Source organism: Lissotriton helveticus, chromosome 8, assembly GCF_964261635.1.
Source record: "Lissotriton helveticus chromosome 8, aLisHel1.1, whole genome shotgun sequence".
Lineage (NCBI taxonomy): Eukaryota > Metazoa > Chordata > Amphibia > Caudata > Salamandridae > Lissotriton > Lissotriton helveticus.
In genome coordinates this window covers 210,287,618-210,305,559 of record NC_136069.1, presented here as the reverse complement: position 1 = coordinate 210,305,559, position 17,942 = coordinate 210,287,618, and the positions used below count along the sequence as shown (strand labels likewise).

Here is a 17,942-nt window from a genome sequence, read left to right as displayed (position 1 = left end):
ACAGAAAATTTGATTTTAAAACACACTAGACAAGGAGCTGGTGATCCAAACCCACATAGGAGTTTTTAAGAATCAAAGAATCAAAACTGGTCTTGCTCATTAGTTACTCGAACAATTACAGGATCACTTAAGCTTATCGTATGATTATCATGAGCATTTGAATTACGGAGCATCTCTGAAGAAAACCTACATTTTTTCACATGCATTTTGTAAATATATGAATAAAGAGAAACACATATTTATATACATTTTAAATGAGAAGTCATATTTACAGAATTAACTCTTGGTATATTCAAAGTTATAAACTAGTCTTTATAAAGCATGACTAGCAGCCAATTTCAAATTTTTAGGAATGCTGCCAGGGTTTGGAAAAAAAACTTAAGAATAAAGATGGAAGCTTCCTTGACCAAGCTTGTGATCCTTGATGCAGACCGCATTGAGGCTGTCCTAAAGAGTGCTATCAGAATAAAATCCTGCAGTCAGAAGACCTATGGGTGGATCGACTGATTGGTCCATGCACTGCATTGATGGCAGTTAACAGCACACATTTTGGTACAAGTCATACTGTTATTAGTCACTGCCAAGAGAGTTATCACTTTCAAGGACCAACACAATTCTGTTGTTGAATTATCTCTGTGGAAATCATTGGTGAAAGAAACGAGATGAAGTATATAAGTAAGCTCCAGCTGGTGTGAAAAAGTAAGTGGCCTCCATTTTCCCAACTGGCAATTTTGTACTTGTTGTCAACATGGTACATACAGCTCATAACTCGTTACGCTATATCAGGTAATCACAATGTCAGATGCTCACCTGTAGGGGCTCTCGTTGGCAGGAGCCTTCGCTACTGGTCACTTTCCTAGTAAGGTTGCAAGTATTTTCCTGTGCATGCCCTTGCACATAAAACCCGCCACTTTAAGCAGCTTCAACCTTACATATGTGGTGGTGAAAGCAAACACGTCCCATGTTTATCCCAGCAGCAATCTTTTTCTTGACAACTTAAGATTGATTTATTAAGTAAGCCCCCGTTTGCCAGAGTGTCATTGGCTGTTCAAGAAATTACTCCCGACCGCGGTGTACAGTAATGCCACCATTATGAGTGGTCGTGGGTCTGGGACTAGACATGCAAAGAGCAAGGACTGCTCCATTATATTCAATTCAAAGAATCTTTATTCGGCTACATGTGGCCATAAAAGAGAGAGCATTCATTTGTCAAAAGCAAGTTAAGAAATAAATACTAAAGAGTTAAGTAAAAACATGCGACACAGCCAATTATTGTAGCAGCGTTTCAAAACGTAAAAAACACATCAAATAATGAACCGCTGGCTGATTGTTCCTCAAACTTCACAAAGGCCATAAATTATAAAAATTTGAAGCAACAACCTCAAAATTCAAACAAGATAATAAAAAAATCAGGGAAAGTAATTAGTAAAGGGAACGGCAGAAGTAACAAGATTATACGTAAGGCACAGGCTGGTAGCAAATACTGCAGATGGTGATTGGTGTAGGAAGGTAGATCCCTGACTATGGTTGCCCCCAACTTTTTGCCTGGTGTTTTGCTGGTTTTCTGACTTAGTTGACCTGGGGCCCTGCTATTCAGGACCCCAGGCCTACTGCTCTCTCTGTAAAATGGATTCCATGTACCCTAGGTACATATCTAATTGGATACTGAGTCACCTTATCAGTCCCTGTACAGTGTACCTTAGGTACCCAGGGCATAGGTGTACCCAGGGCCTACCAGGGGCTGCAGCATGTATTATGCCACCCCTGGCTGGCCATCCAAATCTGACACAACTGGCTGCACGACAGCTGGGGAAAGGTGGTGTAATCACCCTTTGCTTTAGATATAGTATTCCTATATCTAAACCTAAAATGGACACATATATTCCTATCAGTCACTCCTATGGCAGGCCTTAACAATCCTGAAGGCAGAGTGCGTGGAATAATGTGAAATGGTGCTCTGGCATGAGCTGAGCCCGTTTGCAGCTTGCAGAACCAAGTCCTAATAGCTGTTCCATGATAACGCATACCATATACTCTTGAGTGCATTATAATCCTCGCGGTTATATGCCAACTCCGGTATCGCGTTATCAAAACATGTCGAGTAAGGTGTCATACGAATTGGAATACTAACCCCTCGCCAATTCTGGCGACGGGGTTAGCATTCCACCATTCTAGAGGGACACGACATGTTGGTAACCTGTAACCCCGGTTAAAGTCAGACATAGCCTCAGCTCCACAAGATGGATGCTGCCACCGAGACACAAGTCTGCCCTCCTGCTGCTGGGAGTCCTCCCAGCACAGGAGGCAAGGACAAAGGGTTTCCCGCCAGGGGCGGTGCCAGCACCGTCCCAGACAGGATTTTGTGTATCCTAGGTAGGCAGGGCTTTAGAGGAAGGTGACTGCAAGTGGCACCCCGGTGCTCACTGTGCATAGGCCGGCTTGAACCAGTTCCAGGGGCACTCCAGCCCCTGATCTGGGGAAAGCCCGCCAAAGGAGAGGGGTGTAACCACCCCCCTCCTAGTCCCACCCATAGGGCAGGACTTAGTCGCGTGCCAGCCCCTTTTTGCAGGATAAAGGTAGGAACTGGCCCCCTTCCAAATCAGATCATCTTTGAATCCTGAACCGACTTTCCACGAAAGGAACTCAAGACTCTTCCTAAGATTTCTCCCTGGTGACTAAGGAGTAGTCACCCTGCAGCAGCAGGCACCAACCAAGCATCGCGGTCTGCTGTAAGTCTCCTCAACGGATCAAGACTGCCCAGCTCGACGAGAACCTGCTTCCCTGGCACCTCTGACCTCTACCTGCATCATCAGCCCAGCTGTGATTCGTGGGTGTGACGAGACCTCGAGGGACCGACCATCTTCCAAGACTGCACGACGCTTGACCAGCACGACTCCCGAGTGACCCTCGACCGAGTGCTTTGGGGTAAGAGAAGCCCCAACCCTGAGCAGCTCCAGCACCGAAGTTCAGCTCCCCTGCATCCACGAGATCTGCGTGGGGCCCTTCTGCTCTTTGCTGCTCACCGCGTTGTCCAGGTCGCTTGCCCGTTGGCTAGTGGCCCTCTGACGACGTATTTCGACGACAAACACCGCTGGTCTGGTTGCTCCAGACTGGCCCTTGCTCCCCTCCAACAGAGGAGCACCCTGGACCCTCCTGGTCCACTCCAGACGCCATTTTAAGTCCACCGCGTGGGCTTGCATTTGCCAAGACTTGTTGCCCCAATCCTGGGTCCAGCGACGTCGACAGCAGATATCTTCGTGGGACAGCTCGCACCTCCATCCTGGTCGCCGACAACGCCTCCTGGTCCGAGAGACTGCAGAGCCAAGCAGCGCCCACTCACCTGGTTGAGGTGACTTCGCCCGGTGCCACTCTGGTGCCCACCTAAATCACTGGCTAGTGATTCAGAACTTGGTCCCCTCTGCTTACAGGTCGTCCTCTTCCCGATCCAGGCTTGGATCCCCAAGAACTTCTTCACTGGTCGCCTGCCAGCAACTTCTTTCTTCAGGCTCCTGGTTCATCAACGAAGAAACCCGACGACATTTGAACCCTATGCAGCCGCAGCCCCTGGGCTAGGTAAACCGAGTACTCCGGTGCTCCAGCGTAGACCAACTCTCTAAGTGTCTAGATCCACTTTCGTTTTTGACCTACCTAGTCGGGTTCGCCCGAAAACACTAACTTTGCTTTTACTAGCCTCCATAGACTTTTTCCCGCCTTACGCGTGAGAGTTCCCACTGTGCACACGACGTCCCTAGGCCTCCTGCTTGCAATCTAAAGGTTCAGTAGCCCAGTCCTAGCGATTCTAAAGCCTATGAGAATAGTTACTTACCTGCTAGTATTTCGCATTCCACTTGTATAGTATATGGTTTTTCGTGCCCCTCGGGCATTTGTGTAAATTGTGCGACTTTAAGTATTTCTTTAAGAGTTTTGTTGTGTGCTTAGCTCCCTGTCTCATAAAGAGCCAGGGTAGTCTTGTTATAAATAAATATACTTTATTTTTCATAACAACTTGTGTGGTGTCCTTTCACTTGGTGTTCAAGGGGTATATGTGATGGTAAAACAGCTGGCTTAACACGTCCTCTAGAGTTTAGCCTAAAGACTGCACGTGTCCATGCTACTAGGATAGCTGGTCTATCAGGTTGACTTACAACCAAACATCAATAAGGGTTGTTTGGACCGATACATAGTGTTCACTAGAATAGTGAGCACTGCATATCAGGCCAACTTCTCACATTGGTGAGCAGCGGTTGCGATTTGAGCTTGCTGTTGTTTTACCACACATATCCTAAGAATATCATTTGAAAGATCACATAAGTACTAAGGTACATATAACTTAGCTTAGAATACTCTGAGTTCTACTGAACCAGCTGTTGTAGCTCCTAGGGCCTAGCACACCCTAAACTACAACTCTAGCAAGGGATCAGTAGGCAAACATATAGTGTAGGTAAGTGCACCACTTACACCTCACTAGAAAAGCATGTCTACCCAGGGAGAGTCTACTGAGACTCCCCTTGTGGCTAGTGACCCTCCACAGGTCAAATCAAGATATGCAGCTCTCAGTTTCCAGGAGATGAGACAAGTGTGTACCTCCAGGAAACTGAAACAGGGGTCTAACCCCACCATTCCCTTTCTGATAGGTCTCTTAGAGACATATGATGCTAGGAAAATTTCTCAGCTAGATGGGAATATGCCAGCCCTAGAGGGTGACCTTGGTGATCCAGACCTCCTCAACACTGAAAATGCAGTTGAGGAGGAGGGTCTAGAGGAACTCTCTGAGGGTGAGGCAAACAAGGGTCCTGAGTTAGTCAGCAGACTCACTAGGGCCAACTTAGACCTACTTGGGCAAGGATCTGGGGGACCCCCAGTACTGACCCTAATGAGGCCTAACCTTGGAGTTAGAAGAGGTAGATCTCCTTCTAGGGACTCCAGTGTATCTCTGCACTCTAATGCCTCTTCTCAGAGGAGAAGGATTTCTCCCCAGAGGAGATTGACTTCCCCTCAGAGAAGAGAGCATGAAGCAAGGATGAAGCAGGCTAATCTGAGGATTGAAAGGGAAGAACTTGCCCTGGCCAAAGAAAAGCTTGCCTTTGCTAGAGAACAGCAGATGAGTGGGACAGTTCCCACTGGTGGCAGCAATCTCCCAAGAGATAAGGAAAGGAGTTTAGATACTAAACACCTGACTAAGATAGTGCCCCCCTTTAAACAAGGGGATGACATCCAGAAATGGATGGCTGCTTTGGAGAGGGCCTGCACTGTCCAGTGCATCCCCCAAAGTCAGTGGGCAGCTATACCGTGGCTCTCCTTTGATGGCAAAGGTAGAGATAAGCTCCTCACTACTAGAGTTGAGGATGCTAATAATTACCAAGTCCTGAAAAATACACTGGTTGATGGGTTTGGCTTAACCACTGAGCAGTACAGGTTGCTGTTCAGGGATACCCAGAAAACTCAGTCTCAGGATTGGGCTGACTTTGTTGATTGTGCCACTAAGGCTTTGGAAGGCTGGCTACTGGGTAGCAAGGTTACTGACTTCACAGGATTGTATAATCTTATTATGAGAGAGCAAGTCTTAAATAATTGTCAGAACCAGTTATTACACCAGCACCTGGTAGACTCTGATCTGACCTCTCCACAAGAATTGGGTAAGAGGGCAGACAAATGGGTCAGAACCAGGATTAGGCCTAAGAACCAAGGTGGTGACCAGAAAAAGGAATCAACCAAGCCTCAAGAGAAGGGTGGGGATAAATCTACAGAGAAAACTTCCCTAGGGCCCCAAAACTCCAAGAATGGGGGTGGGTCCCAAGACACTTCCTCTACCCAGAAGAAACCTTATTGTTATCCCTGTAAACAGGTGGGTCATTTAAAAACTGACACCAGTTGCCCAAAGAACAACAATAAGGAGAACATACCCCCAAGTAACATTCCCAAACCCCCTGTTACTACTAGTAGTAATCCCCCAGGTGGTGGGAGTGCCCCCAAGAATTTGGGTGCATTTACTTTGGGAGTTCCTGGGGACTCTGGCCTAACCAGGTCCCCTGACTTAGATACTCTTGTCTGTGAAAATGGCATGGGGTTTGCCAACTTCATTACTTGTCCCAACACTTTGAGCAAGTACAGACAGGAGCCCCTCATCAATGGTATAAAAGTTGAGGCCTATAGAGATACAGGGGCTAGCATCACCATGGTGACTGAGAGTCTAGTCCCCTCAAGGCAACTTTTACCTGGTGCCACATACCAGGTGACCAATATTGATGGAGTACAGAGAGATCATCCCATGGCAGTGGTAAATCTCAGCTGGGGAGATGTCACTGGCCCCAAGAGAGTGGCAGTGTCATCAAACTTGCCTGAAGATTGCCTACTGGGGAATGATTTAGAGACCTCAGCCTGGGCTGAGGTAGAGCAAGAAACCCATTCCAAAATGGTAAACCTCCCTGGTAAGGCTAGTGGGGCAGTGATAGCCACAGCCCCAGTCCAAGATATCCTCCCTGAACAGTTCAGGAGGGCTGTGCCAGTCACAGCCCAATCTCAGACAACGTCCTTCCCAGAACAGGTTGTCAAGGCTGTGATGGTAACAGCCCATACCCAAACTGAGCCCCCTCCTGGAAAGGTTGGGAGAGTTGTGATGGCCACAGCTCAAACTCAGACAGATAATAGTGTTGTGAAGCCTGAAACTATGGATCACTCCACTCAGACAGAGAGCATTGAGGAGGAAGAGAAATCTCCCTCCCACCAGACTTTAGGAAAGGATCAGCCTCCTCAGGGAGCTGACCTGACCCCTTGTGAAGAAACTGCCCCAGAGGTAGTCAGGCCTAGCCTGGCAGAGCCTCTGATGTCAGTGGACCCTTCCAAGGTGGGACCCAGTCTGGAGCAGGTAACCTGCCCCTCTCTACCCTGCCTCAGCCAGCCCAGGGCTGTAGAGGTCAGGGAGGCCAGTGGTGGACCCCAAAGGGCCCCCTGTCCAAAAGAACTTCCCAATCAGCAGATTAAGGGCACTGAAGCTAGTAATCCTAGCCAAGTGAAAATAAAACAAACTCCTGAGGGATCCCCCTTAAACCTAGTTAGGGAACTCCCACAGATGGACACTGTTGGGCACAGCCAAACCTGGGACCCGAGGGCCCCAAACCTGACCTGTCCCTCCAGTAAGCCAAACAAAGGGACCCAACCTCCAGCTTTAGGTAGCCAGAGGTTGACCCTGAGAGCTCAACACAACTCAGTCTTGGAAAGAAAGGCTTCTATGGTGGATAATGATTGGAGGAAGCTGAGCCCAAAATTAGTGGAGCCTCACTTCAGTACTCCATCTCAGCACCAGCCTTTTGCTTTGCCAAAACACACCACAAGTAGAGATTCCCTATGGTGGAGACCCTCAGATACCCTTAGGGTGAGGGATTGCTTAGTGGACCATGAGATAGGGGGTAACCATGCCAGTGCTGGTACTTCCTTATATGGCCACTTAGGCAATATAGGCTTACCTGTCAAGGATAGCCTTATCTCCTTTCGTTTGGGGGGGGGGTTATGTAGGAAGGTAGATCCCGGACTATGGTTGCCCCCAACTTTTTGCCTGGTGTTTTGCTGGTTTTCTGACTTAGTTGACCTGGGGCCCTGCTATTCAGGACCCCAGGCCTACTGCTCTCTCTGTAAAATGGATTCCATGTACCCTAGGTACATATCTAATTGGATACTGAGTCACCTTATCAGTCCCTGTACAGTGTACCTTAGGTACCCAGGGCATAGGTGTACCCAGGGCCTACCAGGGGCTGCAGCATGTATTATGCCACCCCTGGCTGGCCATCCAAATCTGACACAACTGGCTGCACGACAGCTGGGGCAAGGTGGTGTAATCACCCTTTGCTTTAGATATAGTATTCCTATATCTAAACCTACAATGGACACATATATTCCTATCAGTCACTCCTATGGCAGGCCTTAACAATCCTGAAGGCAGAGTGCGTGGAATAATGTGAAATGGTGCTCTGGCATGAGCTGAGCCCGTTTGCAGCTTGCGGAACCAAGTCCTAATAGCTGTTCCATGATAACGCATACCATATACTCTTAAGTGCATTATAATCCTCGCGGTTATATGCCAACTCTGGTATCGCGTTATCAAAACATGTCGAGTAAGGTGTCATACGAATTGGAATACTAACCCCTCGCCAATTCTGGCGACGGGGTTAGCATTCCACCCTTCTAGAGGGACACGACATGTTGGTAACCTGTAACCCCGGTTAAAGTCAGACATAGCCTCAGCTCCACAAGATGGATGCTGCCACCGAGACACAAGTCTGCCCTCCTGCTGCTGGGAGTCCTCCCAGCACAGGAGGCAAGGACAAAGGGTTTCCTGCCAGGGGCGGTGCCAGCACCGTCCCAGACAGGATTTTGTGTATCCTAGGTAGGCAGGGTTTTAGAGGAAGGTTACTGCAAGTGGCACCCCGGTGCTCACTGTGCATAGGCCGGCTTGAACCAGTTCCAGGGGCACTCCAGCCCCTGATCTGGGGAAAGCCCGCCAAAGGAGAGGGGTGTAACCACCCCCCTCCTAGTCCCACCCATAGGGCAGGACTTAGTCGCGTGCCAGCCCCTTTTTGCAGGATAAAGGTAGGAACTGGCCCCCTTCCAAATCAGATCATCTTTGAATCCTGAACCGACTTTCCACGAAAGGAACTCAAGACTCTTCCTAAGATTTCTCCCTTGTGACTAAGGAGTAGTCACCCTGCAGCAGCAGGCACCAACCAAGCATCGCGGTCTGCTGTAAGTCTCCTCACCGGATCAAGACTGCCCAGCTCGAAGAGAACCGGCTTCCCTGGCACCTCTGACCTCTACCTGCATCATCAGCCCAGCTGTGATTCGTGGGTGTGACGAGACCTCGAGGGACCGGCCATCTTCCAAGACTGCACGACGCTTGACCAGCACGACTCCCGAGTGACCCTCGACCGAGTGCTTTGGGGTAAGAGAAGCCCCAACCCTGAGCAGCTCCAGCACCGAAGTTCAGCTCCCCTGCATCCACGAGATCTGTGTGGGGCCCTTCTGCTCTTTGCTGCTCACCGCGTTGTCCAGGTCGCTTGCCCGTTGGCTAGTGGCCCTCTGACGACGAATTTCGACGACAAACACCGCTGGTCTGGTTGCTCCAGACTGGCCCTTGCTCCCCTCCAACAGAGGAGCACCCTGGACCCTCCTGGTCCACTCCAGACGCCATTTTAAGTCCACCGCGTGGGCTTGCATTTGCCAAGACTTGTTGCCCCAATCCTGGGTCCAGCGACGTCGACAGCAGATATCTTCGTGGGACAGCTCGCACCTCCATCCTGGTCGCCGACAACGCCTCCTGGTCCGAGAGACTGCAGAGCCCAGCAGCGCCCACTCACCTGGTTGAGGTGACTTCGCCCGGTGCCACTCTGGTGCCCACCTAAATCACTGGCTAGTGATTCAGAACTTGGTCCCCTCTGCTTACAGGTCGTCCTCTTCCCGATCCAGGCTTGGATCCCCAAGAACTTCTTCACTGGTCGCCTGCCAGCAACTTCTTTCTTCAGGCTCCTGGTTCATCAACGAAGAAACCCGACGACATTTGAACCCTATGCAGCCGCAGCCCCTGGGCTAGGTAAACCGAGTACTCCGGTGCTCCAGCGTAGACCAACTCTCTAAGTGTCTAGATCCACTTTCGTTTTTGACCTACCTAGTCGGGTTCGCCCGAAAACACTAACTTTGCTTTTACTAGCCTCCATAGACTTTTTCCCGCCTTACGCGTGAGAGTTCCCACTCTGCACACGACGTCCCTAGGCCTCCTGCTTGCAATCTAAAGGTTCAGTAGCCCAGTCCTAGCGATTCTAAAGCCTATGAGAATAGTTACTTACCTGCTAGTATTTCGCATTCCACTTGTATAGTATATGGTTTTTCGTGCCCCTCGGGCATTTGTGTAAATTGTGCGACTTTAAGTATTTCTTTAAGAGTTTTGTTGTGTGCTTAGCTCCCTGTCTCATAAAGAGCCAGGGTAGTCTTGTTATAAATAAATATACTTTATTTTTCATAACAACTTGTGTGGTGTCCTTTCACTAGGTGTTCAAGGAGTATATGTGATGGTAAAACAGCTGGCTTAACACGTCCTCTAGAGTTTAGCCTAAAGACTGCACGTGTCCATGCTACTAGGATAGCTGGTCTATCAGGTTGACTTACAACCAAACATCAATAAGGGTTGTTTGGACTGATACATAGTGTTCACTAGAATAGTGAGCACTGCATATCAGGCCAACTTCTCACAATTGGGTCCTTGTTTTAAACAACAGGCAGGGGAAAACATCCCTGGGGGTTTGTCTTCCATTGATTTTCTACTTCTCACTGCAGCTTTAAGGAAGGATTCAACCCTAAAACATGTATCATGGCTACTCAACAGTTGCAGATGAAATGATGCTTCTCTGCATTTACGGTGACCCAGTTTTTTTAGTAGTGGTTTAAGAAAGGGTCTATGCAGGATTTTAAGAATTTACAAAAAAAACCCATAAAATACAACATTGTTTGTTATGAAAAGTCCTCACAGGGGCAGGGCGGGGTTGTTCTCCACATGGGACTAAAGTCATCCCAAAAGCACAGAAGCCGCCAAACCGCACCTGTTCTGAAACAGAAGAGGAGAGACCTCTCCTGGTGTGTGAGATCTAAGGAAAGATATAGAAATGGTTCAACGGAGGCAAATGACCTATAAAAGGCCAGTACCAAATATTTTGACAGTTCAGTGTTCAGCATTCTTAGAAACATAAACCTAAGAAGTGACGCTTGACCCTTTAGAAAGAATAGAGGTGTTTATTCAGCTGGCCCTTATGTCATGATGTGAGATTTTCCGAAATATGTGACCAGGTCAAGGCTGCTCATGAAGAAAACTAAATGGTCCACTAGCATCCATAGAGCGTTGGGGCTGCGTGCCAGTAGGTCCACCCGTCTGCGTGTAGTAATGCGGGCACCTGGGAATGGGCAATCCTAGGGGTGTGACCAGGGCTCATGATCAGTTGGGAGCATTGGCCATTGATGTAAACAATAAAGGCCCACATGTATGTAGCTTTTTTGTTGTCACAAACTACCCGATTCGCAGAATCGGGCCATTTGCGACCACAAAAAAGCCTTTTTGTTTGTACAGAGCCCTATTTTGCGATTTGGTAACCTGTTACCGGATCGCAAAATGGGTTAGTGATTCGGTTTTAGGAAGGGGCGTGTTAAGGGCGACTCGCAGTGCCATGTACGAATGTTTTGCGACCGAAATGCAGTCACAAAACATTTGCATTTTACCGCCTATTTCAAGTAGGTGGTAACCAGTGCTTAATTTGTAAAATATGAAGTCCAGGTGCTCAAATGTGTGTTGGAGGCCACACCCACTTTCCCGACTCCACCCACTTCTCGACTGGCCCCACCCACTAATTCTATTGGCTCCACCCATAAACTCAACTGGCACTGCTGAAAACCAGATGTAATACCGGATCTGAATTTCAGCAAGGGAGCCTTGCTCAAGTAAGTTTTGGATAGGAGTTTCCCCCGCCCTGCGAAAATAAAATCATATAGCACACTTGAATGAGCCATTTATCACTTCCATTGGCCAAAGGCATTTAGATCGTAAATACTTCAGTATTCTGGGAAAGCGATTCATTTACCAATTGTGCTTGTTACTATTACTCACTCCCCCGGAGCAAAATATGTGCATTTATTAAAATTCAAATAGTAAAAAACATAAAACATAACTGGAGTTTCCAAATGTAGTTCTGTATCACAGACAGGACAGATTACAAAAGAGGCACATATTTTCTATATGAACTGTGTTTCTTGAAATTCACTTGGTCAACAAAATATTGGATGAGACATTTTTGAACCTCGATGTTCCCAATGTTAGACGTCCCCAGACATTTCTAGATTATCCAGCTCCTCTTGAAATATTTTCCCTAAATTAATTGTGATTCGAATCTGAAATTAAGATGCATTCCTGAATTCATAACCTCAGTATAAGGGTCCTCTCAACAAAGCGCTAGCAGCACCAGTTGTCCAACTGCTCTTTTGCTTATTTCTCACACTTGGAATTTAAACCTGCACACATACTACCACTCTTGGACACGTATTCAAAATGTTCCAACATACCACAGAGCATTCAAATTGCCTTCCCAACTGGACATTTTGGATCATGCCACATTGAAGGCTTATTTAGATAAAGCAAATATCTTCACAGCCTTTTCTCTCTGGCAAATGAATGCTCTTTGAAAGAGCAACTATTTCCTGGAGTGGCAGATTCATTCATGTTAACACACAATATGACATCATTGTATACTGTATAATACATCAATCCCATCCTTTGGATGTTGCGTAGTATAATTTTCAAACACACAGGCATTAGTAAACGTTCTAAGCACCAAACACATTCACACACAAATCTATAGCCTCAGCCAAGTGTTGGTTCGTCTACAATAACTGATAGGTAGGCAAACAGATCAAAATATGTTTCTCTGGCCATATTCCTCTGCCCTGATGAGTCATGAATTCTATCACAGCATCATCGAGTGATGGATATTTACAAACATTCTGTTTCATCACTTCTAGGAAATGAGTAAGGCATGCTTACTTCCCTTGAGGGATTGTATTTTGCACATTGTCACCTATGTTACGCAAAGGTGCACCACAGCGCAGTGAACTTGGTACATATTACTGGACCTGGTCAGCGAAATGGAGTGCCTGAGTCCACCAACACCTGCTATCATATGAGCACATTCAGCACTGATTGTACTACAAGTTACCTCCAGCTCACACATAAATGTGTTGCCATTACACTCTGGTTAATGCTTAGAGCTCTGAGTCCACGAATTTAAAAAAAAACACTTCCTGAATCATGCATTAGTAAACTAAAGAAGAGAATACTTCCAATTGCAAAGCAAGGATAGCAATTAAAAAAGGCACATTAGCTTCTTTAACAAGTGAGAACTGCTTCAGTATATAAAATACTTCAAATGGAAATATTTTAGTACGATTTTAGAAACAGAGCCAGAGCCAAACTTATTTTTCTGACAAGACTCTACCAAGGCTGCTCTCAATCACGCCTCACACAATTTTACCACCTGTTCCCTATTCTCAATCTCTCCGAGCCACTTACAGCCTTCTACATAGCTCACCACCCCACAATCCTGGCTATCATCGGTCTCTGGATAGCTGGGGGAGTCATTCCCTGGTTCACCTCATGGCACTGTTCTTACTATTTCAATTTATAATATTGACATTTACATGCCTTTGGTACAGTCTTACCCACATATGATTTATCTTTTATGGATGTGGCAAAGGGGGTATGAGATATATATCGTGTGGTATACAACAATTCATGATTTCCAATGCCGGAATCACTATGGTACCACAAAGATGTTGTGTAACAGTCTGTTCATTACTCAGGTGAATCTGTCCGCTATGTATCTTCCTCCTCTACCATTTGAGCTGGATTGATTTGTGTGAACCCCAGATATCTTTTGATCAGGAGGTTGAAGGCTAAAGTACAGCAAAGACTCACTTCTGTAATTACATTGTGCCGAATCTCCTAGCCCGCCCGCTTCCGTGGAATGGTGTTTTGACCAGTGCTTAATTTGTGCCGGTGCTTTCCGGGGCTTAGCACCGGCACTTATTTATCAGGGCTGGGTGTAGACCAGATTGCCACTGTCATCTCACATCGACAAACTGAGAGTGCATCAAAAATTAATTAAATCGACCTTCACAAGATCCGCACTCTCACGTTATCTCTCTGTGAAGAGCTGAGACAATTATAAACCCATTTTGTGTTGCCGGTGGCCGGGCCTCTGATTGGCTGGATTTGGTCATGTGTGGCTGCGGCTGGCGCAGCGGCAGCGTGCGTGCGTAACCTTTTTTAAATTACACACTGCCGGCCCGCCTTATGATCAAGAAGCACACACGCACCGGCAGTCCGCCACAATTATTTGGAGAATGTCGTGAAGTGTGCAGCAGCAGCGGTCTCGGGTAGGAATTTCTTCAATGTCCAGTTTTACTGACAGTTACACGTAACTTTTCAGAATAATAAAACAGACATATTTGCTGTAACAGATATGCTTTCTCAGCAGCAAAGTTTGCTGAGGTCAATTTACTTAATGATTTAAGCATTCCGTGTACATGCCCTGTCGTTCCTCTCCCACTCTTAAACTCCGGTACGTCTCCATGGACGTAACAAAGGCCCCTGCAGAGACAGTGCAGACCCTGCAGTGCGATGGGTCTCAGGAGCTCCAGGGGCCCTTTAGCATAGTGTGCTCAGTCACGGACTGGATTTGGGACCAGTTCGTTTTACAGATATGCTCCTGCGCACATGACATTCACATGAGGCCATTAGTTACAACATGGTGCACTGCAGGCTGCGCAGTGCGCTCCGGTGCGTGGTCTTCTTATTTGTCAGAGAACCAGCAGAAAACCTCGAAGCCCAAACGCTTGAAGTTATCAGAAAGCCCAAACATGTGAAGTTATCAGATTTAGATTACACTACTGGTTGTCTGTCAATTTTAAAAAATCACAACTTTTCAAATTCACGGACTGCATGATAGAGAACATTTTGGAAATTCCCATACAATGTGCCGCAGAGCAAGTAAAGTACTTAGAAATCACACTGCACACAGTGACAAGGACGCAGTGGTACGTAACGTTAAAGTTATGGGTCAGTGACAGATTAGCAGCCCAAGTCAAAAGCTGGATAAAACTCCCTCTATGCTCAGCAGGTCGGATTGCTATAATAACAAAATCTGTGCTTTCCAAGCTTCTATACTTATTTACTAGCATACCATTCCACCTCCAAAAAGCTTTTTCTCTACCAGAAGAAGCTTTCTAATCAGATTTACATGGGCAGATAAACACCCTAGGATGCTTACACTACCATTACCATATGAGCTGTGTGGATCCGAGTTTCCAGATTAAGAGCTTTATTACTTTGTGGCACAATGCCACTTCGCTAGGTATTGGTACCACTTAGACACTAGGATACCGTGTCTCAACCCTGGAAGAGACCACACTTGGGGAACTCAACTACAGGCCCTTTTACCAAGTGGACTATCCCAAAACCCAAATAAAATTAAGACACTAGCCACCGAGTACTGGGCATAGAAAAAGTGTGCCAGAAAATGGGGGTACCACTACTGTACTCACCAGCGATACAATTGGCACAAAGTCCACTATTACCCTTCACTAAGGAACGCTTAGTGCAACAGACCCTGAAGTGGCTCAAACTCCAGGCACTTGAAGAACTCTATGTGCAAGTGGTGTTCATGCCACTCGAGCAGTTTACATCTGAGCATAGACTGTCCCCACTTGACCACTTTATCTACACTAGATTTCGACATACCTTGCAAGATCTAATTCACTGGTATCTTCGGGAGGTATCTTCTTTATATTCGATTAGGACCATGAATGGTTGTATTTCTACTTTGCTGCTTAGTATTACAGTAGCTGTTTCTTTTACATTCCTTCATAAAGTCTGTATGGGAGGATAAGAATAGGCTAAGTGAAAAAAAACACTATGACCTAATCTCATATTAATAGTAAGGAGACCCATCCAGTTTCGTCCATCAATCAGATCTGTGGGGTCAGTGGTGCAAAATCTCTGGCCTCTTCTGGGAACCAGTGAATTAGATCTTGCAAGGTACGTCGAAATCTAGTGTAGATAAAGTGGTCTAGTGGGGACAGACTATGCTCAGATGTAAAATGCTCGAGTGGCATGAACACCACTTGCACATAGAGTTCTTCAAGTTCCTGGAGTTTGAGCCACTTCAGGGTTTGTTGCACTAAGCGTTCCTTAGTGAAGGGTAATAGTGGACTTTGTGCCAATAGTAGCGCTGGTGAGTACAGTAGTGGTACCCCCATTTTCTGGCCCACTTTTTCTATGCCCAGTACTCGGTGGCTAGTGTCTTAATTTTATTTGGGTTTTGGGATAGTCCACTTGGTAAAAGAGCCTGTAGTTGAGTTCCCCAAGTGTGGTCTCTTCCAGGGTTGAGACACGGTATCCTAGCGTCTAAGTGGTACCAATACCTAGCGAAGTGGCATTGTGCCACAAAGTAATAAAGCTCTTAATCTGGAAACTCGGATCCACCCAGCTCATATGGTAATTGTAGTGTAAGCATCCTAGGGTGTTTATCTGCCCATGTAAATCTGATTAGAAAGCTTCTTCTGGTAGAGAAAAAGCTTTTTGGAGGTGGAATGGTATGCTAGTAAATAAGTATAGAAGCTTGGAAAGCACAGACATTGTTATTATAGCAATCCGACCTGCTGAGCATAGAGGGAGTTTTATCCAGCTTTTGACTTGGGCTGCTAATCTGTCACTGGCCCATAACTTTAACGTTACGTATCACTGCGTCCTTGTCACTGTGTGCAGTGTGATTCCCAAGTACTTTACTCGCTCTGCGGCACATTGTATGGGAATTTCCAAAATGTTCTCTATCATGCAGTCCGTGAATTTGAAAAGTTGTGGTTTTTTAAAACTGATAGACAACCAGTAGTGTAATCTAAATCTGATAACTTCACGTGTTTGGGCTTTCTGATAACTTCAAGTGTTTGGGCTTCGAGGTTTTCTGCTGGTTCTCTGACAAATAAGAAGACCACGCACCGGAGCGCACTGCGCAGCCTGCAGTGCACCATGTTGTAACTAATGGCCTCATGTGAATGTCATGTGCGCAGGAGCATATCTGTAAAACGAACTGGTCCCAAATCCAGTCCGTGACTGAGCACACTATGCTAAAGGGCCCCCTGGAGCTCCTGAGACCCATCGCACTGCAGGGACTGCACTGTCTCTGCAGGGGCCTTTGTTACGTCTATGGAGACGTACCGGAGTTTAAGAGTGGGAGAGGAACGACAGGGCATGTACACGGAATGCTTAAATCATTAAGTAAATTGACCTCCGTAAACTTTGCTGCTGAGAAAGCATATCTGTTACAGCAAATATGTCTGTTTTATTATTCTGAAAAGTTACGTGTAACTATCAGTAAAACTGGACATTGAAGAAATTCCTACCCGAGACCGCTGCTGCTGCTGCACACTTCACGACATTCTCCAAATAATTGTGGCGGAGTGCCGGTGTGTGTGTGCTTCTTGATCATAAGGCGGGCCGGCAGTGTGTACTTTAAAAAAGGTTGCGCACGCACGCTGCCGCTGCGCCTGTCGCAGCCACACATGACCAAATCCAGCCAATCAGAGGCCCGGCCACCGGCAACACAAAATGGATTTATAATTGTCTCAGCTCTTCACAGGGAGATAACGTGAGAGTGCGGATCTTGTGAACGGTCGATTTAATGAATTTTTGATGCACTCTCAGTTTGTTGATGTGAGATGACATTGGCAATCTGGTCTAGACCCGGCACTGATAAATAAGTGCCGGTGCTAAGCCCCGGAAAGCACCGGCACAAATTAAGCACTGGTGGTAACCCAGTCACAAATGGAAAGGGGTTCCCAGGGGTCCCCTTCCCCTTTGTGAATGGTTGTGAAAACGTTTTTTAAAAGCAGGCAGTGGTCCTTCGGCACGTGGGTGCGGACATTCCGCGCTGTGTGGGCATTTCCATTAGTGGGCGGGATTCGGACAGCCGGGGGACCGTCAAGCGCACACGCCCACCGTGACGCGTAACGACTCCCGGCCGTCACAAGCATGGAAGAGGTTAAAGGAAAACGGGCAGCAATTTTAAAAGAAGTTGCTTTATTTAAAAGCAAAAACAGACATGGTGACCTGCTAGGTGGTCTGCTGTCCCCAGCAGGCCACCATCCCTCTGTTTTCAGGGATTCCCAATGAGTTCCAAATTGCGACCTACCTCATCAATAATAATGAGGTAGGTCAATTGCAACCCAATTAGGAATTGCTAAATGCGTAAAGGACACATTTGTACATAGGTTTTGCGATTTCCTAATAGAGATTAGCAAAAATATGCTATTAGGAACCCACTAAATAAAACCTACGTACATGTGGCCAAAGATGCAGCCTA

At 46.8% G+C, this 17,942-nt stretch overlaps 1 protein-coding gene across 2 annotated transcripts in view; it reads right to left on the bottom strand.

Moving 5' to 3' along the window:
* The window catches only part of CRYZL1 (crystallin zeta like 1), a 269,330-nt gene that overhangs the window by 24,793 nt on the left and 226,595 nt on the right, over nucleotides 1–17,942 (bottom strand). The window lies entirely within an intron of this gene.